The 17,180-nt window shown below is 59.0% G+C and overlaps 1 long non-coding RNA gene across 1 annotated transcript; it reads right to left on the bottom strand.

The window, feature by feature from the left end:
• Window positions 1-2,966: 2,966 nt before the first annotated feature.
• LOC149523328 (uncharacterized) lies at window positions 2,967-3,928 on the bottom strand. The gene is made up of 3 exons (XR_016347154.1): window positions 3,821-3,928; window positions 3,296-3,431; window positions 2,967-3,063 (listed from the first exon to the last, which is right to left on the bottom strand). It is a non-coding gene; the product is annotated as an uncharacterized LOC149523328 (long non-coding RNA).
• Between the last annotated feature and the right edge of the window lie 13,252 nt (window positions 3,929-17,180).

Below are 17,180 nucleotides of genomic sequence, written 5' to 3'. Positions count from 1 at the left end.
CAGCTGCCAGTAGTGGCAAATCTGTGAGCTCTTTTCTGTGCTTTTAATTGAAAGCCTCAGCCGCGGAGAACTCTGAGGGTGGGCTAGTCCTTTCTGCTTCAGGATCCACCCCTTCTGTGGGTGGAGCCGGCCTATGACCCCATACCAAAATCCATTAAGTGGCCCCCTTCTGAAAATTATCGCCCACCCCTGTCACAGAATCATAGAAAAGTCTGAGTGGAAGGGACCATGATAGGTCCAGTGTTTTGCAAACTTTTTTTATAATGTACCCCCTTTAAAAAAAAATGTGTAAGTACCCCCAGTACCTACAGTTTTCAGACACACACAATTTTTTTCTACCGTTGCAACACATTTGTTTAAACAACTGCATCGTAGCCGGGCGGGCGATGGCATTTTTGGGTGTAAAAGGTACAAAAAGAATAAAGCGCTGTCAAACTGAAAACTAAAATTCAGTTTTCTCCAAATTTCAGTTGTGTTGACGTGTCCCCCAGACATCTCTTGAGTACCTTTAAGGGGACTCGTACCACTGGTCGAGAAGCACTGATCTAGTCCACCCCTGCACCGAGACAGGACCAAGCATGTTTGTCTCACCTCTTGGCTCCTAGGACACGGCTTGAACTAACGCACTTGGAAAGACATTATCGTATATACGCCCAAAGTGCTTCGTCTCAGTGTATTACCATAAAATCTAACTGACCAAACTCTGACCTTTCATTTCCCTGTCACTTGGCCAGCTACAGCCTCACACGCCTTCGGCATCGATCTCAAAGCCTTCGTCACGCTTTTACACAGCTGTGCTGACACGCTTGTGAGCCAGGCACACTTGTGCGACACGTCCCAAAGCACTTGCTCCAGGGCATTACATCGCACTTGCCTGCCTTTGATGGACAGGGAAAGGGAGACCTGAAAGGCCTCTCCAAGGTCACCAGTGCGAGAGTGAGCGCAGAATTGCGGAGCAAGGGTCTAACACACAACTCTGTGCCTTAGTCACTAGGTGGCATTAGATTAGAACCCGGGAGTTCTTACACCCAACCCCCTGCCCCCTCCACTAGGCCATGCTGCTGGCCTCCCGCCTCTCCCCCAGGGCTTGGAGACAGACGGGAGGCTGGAGCCAGCCTGCGCAGAAAGGGCTATAACGCTTACAGCTCGTTCATGACACTGCCCCTGCGCAGCCCCTCTCAGATCCACACTCGGAACCCACAAGAAACACCCCAAGAGCGGAGATGAAACCGCCACTCACCTGCAGCCCAGCTTCCAGGAAGGGCAAAGCAAAAGCGGAGCTCGCGGATTCCAGCCCAGCCTGGCACCTGCTTCCTGAACTTTGGCCCCTTTCCTCCAAGATAGCAGGAGGCTGCTCTGGGCCTTTTGTGCCCACGACGGGGCAGAAAAGCAAACTCAGCTGTTGGTTCCATCTTGCGGGCAGAGCCCCGGCAGACAGTGGCAGGCGGGGGTATCGACTGACCCTCCAACCCAGGATATTCCCCCCACACCTGGATTCGCTTCCTAGTCATCCCCATCTCCCTGCACGATCCTTGTTTCTCAACCCGCCGGTCCGAGAAATTGTCAGAGCAGGTTGATCCCGACCTTGCCAAGGGCTTAGGTTACATCACAAGGCTTTGCCGCCACAGCTGGCTTGTCTTGGGTGTGTGGCAAAAGCCCCCCCCCGCCGCTGGCACAGCTATTCTGGCAAAGCCGCCAGGGCAAATGGCAACTCTGCCGAAAAGCATCTGCTGGCTTTAAGCTCCCTGCGAGCTGTTCTCATCGCTCAGCCATCACCACCACTGCCCTGCCTCTGTCCTGCTCCTCATCCCCGCCCCCACTCCTATCCCCTGCTCTCCTCCATCTCCTCCCCCTTCCCTTCTCCTGCCCCTCCCCATTTCCACCTGCCCTGCCCATCCCCGTCCTCTCCCTCCCCCCGTCTGTCCCCCTCTTATGTGAGGGCTTTGCTGGAAACGCCCCCCCCCCCAAGCCAGGGAGATCTCCCCTCCGGGAACAATTCAGCCCCCCCCATCTCGCTCCCTCCACTCCACAGTATTTCCTCCATTCCCCACAGTTGAAAATTGAGCTCCCCCATCCCCTCAGGTGACAGTCGGGCTCCCCCATACGCAGCTGCCTAGGTAGGCACCTCCGCAGCCAGAGCCTGCCCCTGGCGCCCACGTCCCCTCCCCGACTGCCTGTCCCAGGCGACCACCTGAACCTGCGTCCCCCATTCCCTCAGATCACAGCTCCCTCCCTGACCCTGCACCCCCCGACACCCCTCCCCCAGGCCAGACTCCTCTCTGGCACCCGCACCCCCTCCCCCAAACCCTCTGCTCCCCCTTCACCCAGGTCACAGCTCCCTCCCTGACCCTGCACCCCCCCGACACCCCTCCCCCAGGCCAGACTCCTCTCTGGCACCCGCACCCCCTCCCCCAAACCTTCTGCTCCCCCTTCACCCAGGTCACAGCTCCCTCCCTGACCCTGCACCCCTCTAGAGCCCCTCCCCCAGGCCAGAGTCCTCTCCTGCGCCCATACCCCCTCCTGGACCCTGCACCCCTATCCACCGCCCCAGATCATACCCCCCCCCCTGCACCCAGGCTCCACCCCTAAGCTCCCTTCTGCACCCAACCACCCCGTCCCAGACCCCAAAGCCCTCGGTAGAAATGTGGCCCTCGATCAGTTGCCAAAATGGCCCCCCCATTACAAATTATTGACCAAGCCTGATCCAAATGTTTTTTGAAACATTGTTTAATGAGAATGTAAATACAATTCAATACAATTGGGAGGGTTGGGGGGAGGGGGACGCAGCTGCTGGCTCCTCAGCTCTTGCTGCTCTCACTGGGTGTCTTCCAGACGCTCTCCTCACCCGGCACCCCAACCCCTGCCCCAGGTCACAGCTTCCTCCTGCCCCCAAGACCCTCCTACCCCCACGAGGGCCCCAGCCAGCCCCACCCCCGAGCCCTGCCCTGCCCTGGCAGCGCGTCCTTACCTCTCCCACCCTCACGCTGTTGCTGTGAGCCAGGACCCATCTTTCTTTGTAGTAGTGTCTGCACCACAGGTCCTCTGCCTGGTGGATGTTGAGGCCTGCAAGAGACACAACAGGGTCATTCTGCTGGCAGGTCTGAGCCCTTCCCCTCCCACGGGTCCCTGCAGGCATCCCTGGGCAAATGGAGGGGCACAGGGGGCAGAAGGAGGGGAACACAGAGGGACGCATCCCCCCTTGGGCCAGTCTGGGGGAAAAGGGCTGGGTCCCCTCCCCCCGCCGCCGGCACCCTCAGGGTGTCCCTGGGGCCCAGGTCCCGGCTGGGTTCCTTACCCCTGTGGTGCAGGAGGAGTTGATACAGGCTGTGCACCCCCTCCCGGGCCAGCCGGCTGACGTCTTCGGATGGGTCCGAAATAAAAAGGCCCAGCTGGGCCACGTGGTGACCCATCCTCGGCCAGTCGGCGGAGTTCTGAGGGGAGAGAAGAGGGGGGGTCCCTCAGCATCCTGGGGCTGCACGTCCCATGCAAACGGCCGCCGAGGCGGGTCTGAGCTCGGGGGACGGACAGAGACACCTCCCGGGGCGGGGCGGGGCCGGCCTTGCGAGGAGACAACCCTGAGCAATGGCCCCGACTGAAGGGTCACTCCGGGGGTGGAACAAGGGGATCCACTGACGGCCACTCCCCAGTCCCCAGGCCCAGTCCCTCAAGAGCCCCCCTGAAGGGCCCAGGGTCGCCCCTCCCCGGGGAAAGGAGAACGCGGCCCATTCCCGGCCCATTCCCGGCCCTGCCTCTGCCTCCCGGGGACGCTCCCAGCCCCGCGCCCTGCAGCCCCAGACCCCCCGGCTCCGAGGTCACTTACGTCAAACCCCGGGAGGGTGGTGGCGACTCCCAGCAGGGCCGTGGTGCTGCCAAGGGCCCTGGCTCGCTCCTGGGGCAGGCGGGACTCCAGCCACGGGCTCAGGTGCTGGGGGGGAAAGAGACAGGTCAGGACCCGTAGGGAGGTGCCGGTTCTGGGCAGAGCCTGGGGCTCCTCTCGGACTGTGCCCCCCCCCCAGCCACTGACACTGCTCCTCTCTCGGCCCCCCCCGAGGAAGCAGGGACAATGGCCCCGTCCCCCCCACGGGGCTCACCTCCATTATGAGCTGCAGTCGGGCGGTGTCTGGGGACTCGGCGAGGAGGCTCGCCAGTAGGGCCTGGAGGTCGTAGGGAAGGGCCCGGATGAACTGCTGCAAGACAAGGGGGAGCCCTGGGTCAGAGGGGGGTTGGGGGATCCAGGCCACCCGCTGGCTCCGGGGTCCAGCCTAGAGCAGGGTCTGAGCCGCCTCGCAGAGCAGGGAGGAGCCCAGGCTGGGCATGGAAGGGACGGGCCCCCCGGGAGAGCAACGGGAACCCTGGAGGGAAGGATACAAACCTGCAGCTTCTTTCCTCCCTCTGCCCCCCCCCCCTCCTCTCTGGAGCTCCAGCCCAGCCCGGGAGCAGGGCCCGGAGGGACGTACCTGAGTGTGGATGGGCTAATGCTGCCAGTCCCCAGACACTGTCTGTCCCACGGCCGCCGTCAGCAGGGGGCTCAGGAGCTGGGCCCGCAGGGGAGGCTGCAAGGTGCTGGCAGGAGAGAGGGGCAGAGACTGTTAATTCAGCAGCAGGAGACAGAGACTTTCCCACTCCCTGGCCAGGGGATCTGCTCTGGGGGAGTCGGCGGGGGGGGGGGGGTCGGTACCTGAGGCTGCAGGCGGCGTTGAGGCAGTCGGCCAAGACCAGCGGGGGGGCGAGTCCTCCATGATCTCCTGGGAGACCCAAGGAGACAAAGGGGCGTCTGAGACTGGGCCCCCAAGAGACGCTCACGCGGCCAGCGCCCCCACCCAGCAGGATCCAACCCCACTGCCTCCCGCTGCCCTGTAGCCCCCCTGCCCGACACAGGGCACCTCCCAGCACCCCCCTCCCAAACCGGGACCAGCTCAATCCTTGTCCCCAGGCCGTCTCCTGCCCCTCCCTGCCCTGGTGACCAGCCTCTGAACCTCCTCATCCCTGCTCCCCAGGCGCATCCCCAGCAGCCCGCTCGGCTCCCTTCCAGCCCCCCATGGCCCGGGGAGACCCCTCCCTGTCCCGAATCCCCCTTCCTGTCCGGCACCCCACACCTGCCCCATTTCTGTGTCCCTCCCTCCTCCAGCATCCCCACCCACCCTCCCCATGTCCACCTCCAGCCCTCCTGGCTCCACCCATCCCGTTTCCAGCACCCCCACCCGCCGCCATGGCCCAGGCAGACCCCTGTCCACCCCACGTATCCCCTCCCCTCCGCCCGGCTGCCGCGACTCGCTTACAACGATCCTGGCCATCATGGTGTCCTTGCAGCAGCGCGGCGCCAGGGTGTCCTCGCCCCTTTGGAGGGCGGCGAGGCAGGCGAGGGGGATGGCCAAGAGGAACCGCTGCAGGGCGGCTGGGCTCTGCACCCCAGAGAGAGTCTGTGAGCCTGGGGCCTGCCTGCCCCCCATGGACAGCTGCAGGGCTCAGGTCTCCCAGGAGTGGAGGTGGGAGCTGCCGGTTGTCCAAGCACCCACACTCCCCCCCCAACTGCTGCCTCAGGCTTGTGGGGGCCCAGCTGGTGCATGACAAGAGCCCCCAGCTTGGGGGGTCCAGGTCATGCAGGAGAAGGGGCCCCAGGGGGATCCCCAGGAACAAGCCCCTCCCGGAGGGGGGGGGACGTGCTGGGAAGGGGCCGGACAATCTCGGCTCCCCCCCGTGTGGAGAAGGTTCCTACCGTGTCCCGGGTGTGGAGCTGCTCTTCGATGTCGTAGATGGCCCCTTCCTCCACCCGGGAGTCCATCCGCTCCTGGCAGAGCTCCGCCGAGGCGCAGGGGGGCTCTGTGCGGGAGGGAAGGGACCAGGGTGACTCCAGCGGCCAGCAGGGGTCACGCGCCCCCATGTCAGGAACCCAGGGCAGGTTGGGCCCCACACGCCCCTCGCAGGGACCCATCCCCCTTCCACCCTCACATCTGCCAACGCCCTCAGCAGAGCCCCCACCAGGAACAAGAGAGCCAAGCAGCCCCCCCCCATCCATTGCCCTGGCTGCGGGGCAGACACTGGGGCTGCCCCTCCCCCCCCCCGGGTACTGGGTGAGCCCCTGGGCCCAGCGTGTTCACGGCCCCTCACCTGGGTCTGAGCGGCTGCGCGAGGTGGCCCGGCTGCAGCTGGAGGCCCAGGCGCTGCTGCTGACGGACCTGGACCCACAGCTGCAGGGGCTGGTGCAGGGAGCGACGGGCTGGGGGCTCCCGGAGACTGGCAGGTCCCCGGGGGCCGGGCAGGGCGATGCCCCCTGGTGGTAATGGGGGCTGGGCTCCCGGGGCAGGTGTTTCTCTCCACAGAGGAGGCCCCGGAGCCACCCTACCCGGCTCCCCCGCTGGGCTGGGTCCCGCCTGCCCAGCCGCCTCTGGAGCCAGGTCCGGGGGGGCCTGGCCGGTGGGCGAGTCGCCCCGAGCTGGTGGGATCCAGCTTCCCCGCCCGCGGGGACGGAGAAGCTGCTCCCCACCGGCCCTGGGGCCATCTTCAGGGCTTTCTTGAACCACAGCCGAAAACGTTTGGCCATGCTGCAAATGAGGGGAGCAAAGGGGAGCTTGGGGCGCAGCCTGATGAACGAAATCCAGGGGTTCCAGCTCCCCAGAGCGACTGCCCCCAGCCCCCAAATGGCCCCTTGCTTATCGGTTCGGTCTTGCACAGGCACTGCAAGGACCTGAGGGTATGTCTACACTACCCCGCTAGTTCGAACTAGGAGGGTAATGTAGGCATACCGCACTTGCAAATGAAGCCCGGGATTTGAATTTCCCGGGCTTCATTTGCATAAGCGGGGAGCCGCCATTTTTAAAACCCCGCTCGTTCGAACCCCGTGCAGCGCGGCTACACGGGGCACGAACTAGGTAGTTCGAACTAGGCTTCCTAGTTCAAACTACCGTTACTCCTCATTCCACGAGTCTCCTGCCCATCAACAGCCCCTTCTTGGCCAATCAGGGGAGAATCTAAGGTGTGGGGGGTGGAGCGTTCTCCCCAAAGACACCGGCATAGACTTGTTCCAGCCCCACCTCCCCAGTCCCCACAATGGAGGCTGCATCCCCCACCCCACGGCTCCTGCAAACCACCCCCCGTCCTTCAGCTAGTCTGCTGGGTCCCAAGCTGGGGGAGGCAGCAAGGGAAGGTCACAGAGGAGGCAAGAACAGAGCAGAAATGTGGGGGGATGGAGGAAAAGGGAAACCAACCAGGAGAAAGCCCCAGTGGCGCTAAGGACGCAGCCCAGGTGAGGAATCACCTTCTGGCCCTTGACCGAGGGCTGGGCCTGCCTGGAACCCAGCCGGCCCCGGGCGGGATCCAACCCCTGGGGGCTCTTACCTTCGTCACAAAGGTGTCGGGATGTGGAACTCACAGAACGCGAAGGAACCGTGAGGAGGAGACGCACCAGAGCTAAAGCAACCGGGGGTCTCCAAAGTCCCCTGGGCCCGCCCCCCGCTTTTATCAGCCTGAGATGTGGGTCCCTCTGTGAGGTCATCACCTCCCCACCTGCCCTTTGCCTTATATGCTGAGGGCTGCCCAAAGCCCCTGTGAGGTCACCGCCCCCCCCTCACCCTGCCAGGCAAATGTCCTGCCTCTGGCCACCCCCCTGGGAAGTTTGAGCCATTACTAGGGGTCCCTCCCCCTCCCTCATAGGCTGCTCCCTGCCCTACACTGCAGGCTTCTTGCACGAGAGCTGTTTCACGCCGGAGTTCTTGCGCAAAAGGTCTCGTGCAAGAGTGCCTCCACCCTGCCATAGGCTTTTGCACAAGAGCGTCCATGGCAGTGTGAACGCTCTCTTGTGCAAGAAAGCTCTGATGGTCATTTTAGCCATAAAAGTGTCTTGCTCAAGAAGCCCCTGGTGCCCGTCCACGCTGCCTTCTTGCACAACAGCTCTTGCACAAAGGGGGCTTAGTCATCGTCAGGAGAGGAATAACTCCTGTGCAAGGAGCCTTGTTCTCTGATGCTTTACTGCAAATTTACTTCTGCAAGAACACACGTAGAGTGTAGACGCGCCACAAGTTTTTTCGCAAGAACACGCAAAAACAAGCCATGTGGATGTTTTCTTTTTAGGCAAAAGCCCCTTTTTGCACAAGATCGGTCGGCCTTTTTGCAGGCATAGGGATCTTGTGGGAAAAGGGGGGTTTTTGCACAAAAAGTAAACATCCACACGGCTTGGTTTTGCGCACAAACCCCGAGCACAAAAACGGATCGGCAGAAAATATGCAAATGACATTGCGTGTCATAGAGTCCCTCGTTAGCATATTTGTTGCCAAAAAAACTCGTTGTGTAGATGTAGCCTAGGAGAGAAGCGATCTCAGACACAAAGCCCTTCAGTAAGAGGGCATAGCCCTGGGGCGTGGTAGGAGACGTACGGCAGACATGGGAGGTCACTGTCCTAGCTATTTGGCACGGAGGAGGCCTCAGCTGGAGCACTGTGTCCAGATCTCAGGGCCATGCTTTAGGAGAGAGAGTCCAGAGGGGAACTATGAAAAGGGATTAGGGACGTTAGATATTCACTGAGTAGTCAATTAACCTCATGATTTCTTATCGGTTACTTGACTTTTCGATAGTCCCCAGGGGCCAGCTGTCTCAGTCCTGGCTCGCGCTGGGTCCGGGACCTACCCCCTCCGCGGCTCTGCATTTACAGTGTGTTAGGAGCCAGGCAGGCAGGCAGCCTCGCTCAGTTCCAGTTTGCACCAGGTCCAGAAGCTCAGACCCAGCCCCCAGGCAAGGGCTGCTGCCAGCTTTTGCTGCTGCCTCTGATACAGAGGCAGCAGTACGGAGTGCCAGGAGGGAACTGGTCTAAAAAGCACCTCCCCTTGCGACCTGGCTGCCTGTCATCCCACGCTGCTGCCTGCGTTTTTGGCGAGAGAGAGCCGCCTGTCTTGAGACACCGGTGGGGAGTCGGATTTTCAAAAGGCAGGTCTCTGTCCTTTGTGAGCCTTCCAAAGCGCTTCGGTGGGCGGAGGGGGCAGGAAGGCGGACGACACTCAGGAATTGTAGCACCCAAATCCACGGAGTGTTTCGCCAGCACCTCCTGCAACAGAGCCCAATCCCTGACAGGCTTTTAGGCAAGATAGATCATTTGAAAAAATGACAGACACAGGGTTTTCTGTCACCGCTCTCCCTTTCTTTTATTTCCCTGGGCTAACTGGCTTGTTCCTCTTTGGCTAAGGATGGAAGGGTATGTCTACACTACAATGTTAGTTCGAACTAACGGACGTTAGTTCGAACTAACATTCATAGCCGCTACACTAGCGCTCCGCTAGTTCGAATTTGAATCGAACTAGCGGAGCGCTTAGTTCGAACTAGGAAAACCTCATTTTACGAGGCTTAAGCCTAGTTCGAACTTACTAGTTCGAATTAAGGGCTGTGTAGCCCCTTAATTCGAACGAGTGGGAGGCTAGCCCTCCCCAGGTTTCCCTGGTGGCCACTCTGGCCAACACCAGGGAAACTCTATGCCCCCCTCCCGGCCCCGGACCCCTTAAAGGGGCACGGGCTGGCTACGGTGCCCGTGCCAGGTGCAAGCCTGCCAGCACCCAGCCAGCAGACCCTGCACCTGGCACGGCACAGAGCCACCCACCCGATGTCCCTCAGCCCACCCCCTCTTCCCGGGACCAGGCTGGCGGCTCCCGGAAGCTTGCCCGGGACCGCAAGAGGCGGGTACATTCCTGGGCTAGTGCGGACATCGTGGACCTCGTCCACGATCTCCGCACTAGGCACAGGAAAGTGGCCATCTAGGGCAGGAGAGCTGCCAGCCTGGCCACCCAGGAGCAGGTTTGCATGAAAATCAAGGGGGTCCACTGAGACCCCCGACCCTGAGCCCTGAGCTTACAATGGCCGTCCTGGGTCAGACCAAAGGTCCATCTAGCCCAGTAGCCTGTCTGCCGACAGCGGCCAACCCTAGGGACCGTGGAGGGGATGGACCAAAGACAGTGACCAAGCCATTTGTCTCGTGCCATCCCTCTCCAGCCTTGCACAAACTTTGGGCAGGGACACCACTCCTACCCCCTGGCTAAGACTACTCCATGGACCCAACCTCCATGACTTGATCTCACTTCCCTTTCAACTCTGTTCTAGTTGTAGCCTTCACAGCCTCCTGCAGCAAGGAGTTCCACCGGTTAACTATTTGCTTTGTCAAGAAGAACAACTTTCTCTTACTAGTTTCAAGCCTGCTACCCAGTCCTTTCCTTTGGTGTCCTCTAGTCCTTCTTTATGGGAACTCATGAAGAACTTTTCTGAATGCACCCTCTCCACCCAACCCCTGCTTTTAGAGACCTCTATCCTGTCCCCCCTCCGTCTCCTCTTTTCTAAGCTGAACAGTCCCAGTCTCTGTAGCCTCTCTTCATCTGGGACCTGTTCCCAACCCCTGATCATGTTAGTTGCCCTCCCCTCTCCCAGCCTTAATCTTCCCCTCTCCCACCTCCTTTTCCCAGTCTCCCCCAGTTTTGTTCAATAAAGACAGAGTCAATGTTGGAAGAAACGTTATCTTTATTTTGTACATCAATAAGAAGGGGGGCTAGGGAAGGGTAAGTGGAAGGAGGTGAGGGAGGAATGGGGTACGAGCCCCCGATGGGGAGGACTGGGCTGGCTCTGCAGGCTTCTGGGGGTGGAAGCTCTCCTGCAGCCCCCCGATTACCCCCTCTCCCCAGATGGCAGCCTGAGGCAAGTGCAGCCGGGCTGATGGCTGAGTGGTGTGATGTGCCCAGTGTGGGTACTCCGGGCACTCCAAGCCAGGACTGGTTTTCAAGCGGGGCACCCCTTAGAACTGTCTGTCCGGGGTGGGGGTCGGGACCCTTTAAGCGCAGCCCTCGGCTAGCCTGAGACTGCATCTCCACGCTCTAAGTCCTCCTCTGATGCCCTGCTGGCACTGCTTCCGGCCATCCTTAAGCCCTGTTCAGAGTCCACTCAATGTGGACTTGCTAGTTCGAATTAGCAAAACTAGTTTTTAGTTCTAGACGCGTTAGTTCGAATTAGCTTAGTTCGAACTAGCGCTGTAGTGTAGACATACCCGAAGAGAGGAGCCAGCAGGGGTAGAATGAATTGTGTACCAGGTCCTGGAAACAAGAGCATCTCCTCCAGATCACCCATCCACACCTGAACTGTTTAAAAGCTTGGCTGCCAATAAAGACACCTTAGCTCAGCAAATGCCAAGCCAGGCACCTGTGTTTGGACACGAGGGGTGCACAGGGATGTGAGAACCAGGAAGGCTGATCTGTGAATTCACCCCCAACCGTCCCAGTACAAGACAGACGCTTGCGCCAACCAGCAGGGGTCACTGCTCCTCCGGTTTGGCTTGGACAAAGGTGCCCATCTGTTTGGTGTTCGCGTCTCGGAGCTGCGCCAGCTGCCTCTGGCCACGGCGGAGCAGATACTCGATGTGCATCACGTCGGCCCGGGGGATGCTGGCGTTCTTCCGGAACTCAGCCTGGATGCGAGGCAGGAATCCCGGCTTCTCCCGGCCGGCGCGCAGGAACTGCCTGTATAGGCTCAGGACGTGCTTCTGCAGCTTGCTATGCCGGGCCATGGTGCGCCTGGGGAGCCCTCCCAGGCCACGGGGGGGCCAGCGCCACGAGGCAGGGGCTGGAAGTGAACAGAGGCGGAGATGTTAGAGCAGCATCTCATTCCCAGACGCGCCTGTGCAGGCATTTCCATGCACTTTTCACCCCCACCTGCTAGGGTTACCAGATGGTTTAAAAAAAATACCGAACAGCAGGGGCCGGGGTGGGAGGGGTGGGCGGGACTGGCTGGAAGAGAGGGGGTGGGGGGGAACCGGCCGCCGGGAAGCAGGGCTGGCTGGGAGGGGGCTGGAGGGAGCGGGGCTGGCCGGGGGGCAACCAGCCGTCGGGAAGCGGGTCTAGTTGGGTTGAGGACCAAGAGGTGGGGGAACCGGCCGGCAGCGCTGCAGAGATGTACCAGAGCCTGGGTCGGATTCATCTTTGGTGGGCCCTGGCTCCTAGACCATAGACACACTCCCCCCCCCCCCCCCCCGGAGGCCCTAGGGAAAATGGCACCCCGGCCCTGTGGACATGGTGCCCTCTCTGTTTCCCTTGGCCCCGTAGGCACTAAGCTCCACTCCTGCCGCCCAACTCCTACAAGGCCCGACGGATTTCTCTGTGGCCCCCGACCCAAAAAAGGATCCCCCCAGCCCTGTGTTAGGGGATACGAGGGAGTCTGGCTGGGACGTAAGTGCAAATAACTCTGCTCTTAGCAGCTCTGAACCGATGGGCTCTGCCCTGTGCCCCAACCAAGAACCCTAACATAAGAACGGCAGTACTGGGTAGCCTGTCTGCTGACAGTGGCCAGCACCAGGTGCCCCAAAGAGGGTTGACCAAAGACAATGATCAAGCGATTTGTCTCCTGCCATCCTTCTCCACCCTTCCACAAACAGAGGCCAGGGACACTATTTCTATCTCCTGGCTAATGGCCTTTTATGGACCTAACCTCCGTGAAATTATCTAGCTTCTCTTTAAATCCTGTTATAGTCCTAGCCTTCACAGTCTCCTCTGGCAAGGAGTTCCACAGGTTGACTACACGCTGTGTGAAGAAGAACTTTCTTTTATTAGTTTTAAACCTGCTACCCGTTAACTTCATTTGGTGTCCTCTAGTTCTTCTATTATGGGAACTAATAAATCACTTTTCTTGATTCACCCTCTCCACACCACTCATGTTTTTATAGACCTCTATCATATCCCCCCTCAGTCTCCTCTTTTCTAAACTGAAAAGTCCCATCGCTTTAACCTCTCCTCATATGGGACTCGTTCCAAACCCCTAATCATGTTAGTTGCCCTTTTCTGAACCCTTTCCAAGGCCAAAATATCTTTTTTGAGGTGAGGAGACCACAGCTGTACACAGTATTCAAGATGTGCGCGTACCATAGTTTTATACAGGGGCACCCTGAGTTACCAAACCACATGACACTGCCCATTAAAAACCCACCAGGACTTACCCAGCATTTATATGCAGAGGTCCCGCACCAGCAGCGATCTGCACTGGACAGGAAACCATCCGCCCAGCACGCGCGGGAAATCACAGGAACCCAGCCTGGACGGTCCGATGCCCCAGCCCTGACAGAAGAAAATCAAGGTGTGCTTGAAGTGCCACGCCCACCATCCCTTGGTCCTCTGGGGCATTCGGCACATCCTGCTGGGTGAAAGGGCCGGTCACAGCTCCAGGGTCTGTCACACTTCAGGGCCTTTGCCAGCTCCTATTCACCGGGGTCAGGCAGATAATCGCCCCGAGCTTTCCCAGCACTTTTCAGCATCAGCTCTCAAAGGGGGGCAGCGTGACCCCCATGGGAGCAGGGGAATGTCAAAGAAGGAATGGGGCGGGGCAGGGGAGGCAGCCAATGGCTTCTCCTAATGCAGTGGTCCCCAACCATTTGAGGTTGCCGGGCGCCAAGGGGTGTGGCTGTTTGCCCGCAGGGCGCCCTGGAGCGGAGCCCCCCATTGCGCACCCGGGGGCGGGGCCCCCCCATAGACACATTCCCAGGGCCGCCCCCCCCCCACAAGTACCGCATGCCCAGGGCCGGGCCTCCCACCAAGCGCCGCGCGCCCGGGACCGGCGCTCTCCCCCCAAGCACCGCGTGCCCGGGGCCGGCGCACCCTGCAAGCGCCACGCGCCCGGGGCCGGCACTAGCGCTGGCACTCTCCCCCCCCAAGCACCGCGCGCCCGGGGCCGGCGCTCTCCAAGCGCTGTGCGCCCAGGGCTGGCGCACCCTGCAAGTGCCGCACGCCCGGAGCCTGCGCTCCCCCCATGCGCCACGTGGCCATAGCGCGGGCAGCCAATCTGTGGCGCCCCCGGGGCCGGCGCTCACCATGCACCATGCGCCCGGGGCCAGCTCCGGCACCGCACATGCGCCACGTGCCCGGGGCCAGGCCAGCCCTGAGCACTTGGCGGGCGCATACAAATGCGGGCACCGTGTTGGGGACCACTGTCCTAATGTTAGCAGTGGGGACACCAAGTTCGGAAGTGAATGGTTAACCAGTAAGCCGGTTATGGTTAACCAGAGGGGGCTGGAGCAGCCCTCCACCAGCCATAGGCAGAGGGCACTCTGGCACACCACGGGTAGGGTTGCTCAGCAGTCACAGCAGTGTGCCACGGGGGTAGGTGTTGGGGCTGCTCCAAGTCCATCTTTAACACGTTCTACGTGTCCCATTTAATTGGTTAACTGGTTCAACATATTGTTTAACTGGTTAGCTAATTAAATGAGATTTTACATCCCTGGCACCAAGGTGGCTAAAAGTAGGGTTGAACTGGGACTAGAAATTCCAGGATTTTGACTTTTTTTTCTGGTCTCACACAGTTCTGCAAATAAATTCACATTTTGTTTAGATTTTAACTATTTTTAAATGTATTACGGTGGATTACGGAAGATAAACTTTAAAGAGAACAAAGAGTCATTTCAGGAATGGAAAACTACATTTTAATGTTCTGAAGTGGTGGAATTTTCCCCTTCCAAACAAAAGGTCCCTAAAATCAGCGTTTTCCAATGGAAAAACACCCCCTCTGAAAACTTCCTTCCAGCTCTAGTTAAAACGGCCGTATTTTGAAGTGTATAATCAACCTCTGGAACTCACTGCAAAAGGATATTAATGATGGCGAAGGAAAGGGGAGGGAATCATAGAATCATAGAGCTGGAAGAGACCTCAGAAGGTCATCAAATCCAGCCCCCTGCTCTAGGCAGGACCAATCCCAACTAAATCAACCCGGCCAGGGCTTTGTCAAGCTGAGACTTAAACACCCGCTGTGTACAGCCTGTCTGATCCCTTCTGGGGAAGCATGGGTGGGAAGAAAGAATTAGACAGGGTTAGACAAACCCGTAGGTCTTGGTTGACTTCGTCCTGCTTCAGGGCAGGGCGCTAAACTTGGGGACTGCTCTAGTCAGACCAACATTTCAATAAATCTTGTCAAGAAACAGGCAAAAAAAAAAAAACCCCAACCCAAAACAGGGAGAAACACGTTCCTTGGTTTGTAAACACAGACACAGAGAACAGCTCCTTCCGCTGGGGGGGTGGGAATAAAGAAAATAATCCCTCGCCCCCTCCCCTTCCTATTTGGTCCTAAAGGATGAAGATTTGTGCAGGCTGCGGGGGCAGGACTGATACTCAGGGAACGGGGAGCATGGGGGAGAAGGGGGCAGCTTGCTTACAATCCAGGGGCAACCCCGTGTCTCGGGGCTGGCCCAGCACAGGCAGGATTTCTGCAGCGCAGGGGGACACGAGGTGAAAGAAGCAGCGACTCGGCCGATTGGGGCTTGTTATTGTAGGGTCGCATTGAAGCAGACACTGGCACCAGCGTCGCCTCCAAGAGCGAGGGGAGTGCGCGGCCTGGTAACCCCGGACGGACCCGGACCTGGACCCCCCTGCGCTGGGGGGCCAGGAGTCACCGCCCCCCGCCCCTCACCTCCGCCTCCCGCCTGCTCGCAGCTCCCGGGCCCGCGGCAGCAGCTGTGCCAGCCGGCTCCGAATGTTGAAACACCAGCAACATTAGCCCTCGCTTCCCATTGGCTGGAGGGCCCCAGGGGCGGGCGCAGGGAAGGGGAAGCTCCGCCCTCCGAGGGCCACGTGGGCCGGCAGTGGAAGTTGCAAGTCAGCTGGAGGAGAGAGGGGCCCGGCCCGGCCTGCGCACGTGGCTTTCACCGCAGCGCTCACCTGCCCTCACGCCCCACGCTCCTGCTTTTCCCTCCCTGCGTTGTTCGACCCAACCCTCACCCAGGCATCCACCCAGTTCACCCCGATTCTCACCCCTTTTTAAACTTGTTCCTAAGAAACCCCGATCGGTTCCTGGGAAATTCCCAACAACTCTTATCAGTGGTGCCTGTTACATACCAGCTGGGTTTTCCCTTTGATATTTACATACCCCCTGCCTCCTTTCCCCCCCCCCTCCAATTTTTTCCTCCCCTGTTCATTTTGGTTCTGGACATACAACACTCCAGTCGTCTGAAGAAGTGGGCTATGCCCAGGAAAGCTCATGATCCCATCGACACGGTTTGTTAATCTTTAAGGTGACTATATGTTGTGTTTTAAGTTCTTCCTGTTACAGACTCACTCAGCTACCCCTCTGAAACTCGTGGGCTCTGTCTACACTGCAGGCTTCTTGCACAAGAACTGTTTTGCAGAAGAGTTCTTGTGCAAAAGGTCTTCCATACGAGCGTGTCCACACTGCCATGTGCTTTTGCGGAAGAGATGTGCTTTTGCGCAAGAGCATCCATGGCAGTGTCGACACTCTCTTGCACAAGAAAGCTCTGATGGCCATTTTAGCCGTAGGGGTTTTTTGCGCAAGAAATTCATGTTGCCTGTCTACACTGCCGCCTTCTGGAAGAGCTCTTGTGCAAGAGGGCTTATTCCTCGTGGGGAGAGGAATAACTCTTCCGGAAGAAGCCCTGTTTGCTGATGCTGTACTGTAATACTTGTGCAAAAACACGCACGCAGTGTAGACACTCTGCAAGTTTTTGCGCAAGAACAGCTGTTCTTGTGCAAAAAGCCTGCAGTGTAGACATAGCCTTAGAGGGGCAACCCCAACAGTCATTACTAACAAGGAGTCCTGTGGCACCTTGAAGATTTATTTGGGCATCAGCTGTTGCGGAGGAAAAGCAGGTCCAAGTGTTTTTTACCCCTGGAAGCGGATGCCCAAATACACGTGTTAGTCTTTAAGGTGCCCCAGGGTGCCTCTGTTTAAACAAGTGGAAGAGAAGGGCCTGTGTGCACCTCATAGGATGCCAGGCTAGACTGAAGATCACAATGGCCCTCTCTGGCCTGGAAGTTAATGAATGGTTGCATCTGGCCAGGCTGCCTCTCTTTATGCTTGCATTAACTAACTGGGTTATTTGCAGGTGTTGTACTCAGTCCAGCTGTGTCGGAGCGCCTGCTGCTGGAGGAGAACGCAAAAGTTCTGTTACCTGGTTTGTAAGTCTGGAGCCTTCTCTACTGCATGAGGTACAAGCCACCTGGCTCTTCGCTAAAGTTGCAGAGCCGAGTCACTATCGCTGGATGTGGTCTCCGTGCCCAGAGTCCCCAGAGACCACAAACCAGATAAGATTCGAAATCGCCCAAGCAGATTTTTTGCGTAACAACATGCAATAATAGTTGCCAGCGAACAGACTCAGCGCTGCGCCGCTACACTTTATGGAAGCCGTGGCAATGTCCTAACACCCACTGAGCACCATCCAGTGCCCCCACACA

The sequence above is a fragment of the Pelodiscus sinensis genome, chromosome 18 (genome assembly GCF_052426305.1).
Source record: "Pelodiscus sinensis isolate ZL-2025 chromosome 18, ASM5242630v1, whole genome shotgun sequence".
In the NCBI taxonomy this organism is placed as follows: domain Eukaryota; kingdom Metazoa; phylum Chordata; order Testudines; family Trionychidae; genus Pelodiscus; species Pelodiscus sinensis.
The sequence above is the reverse complement of the archived record's forward strand: the minus strand, read 5'-3'. Positions and strand labels throughout refer to the sequence as shown.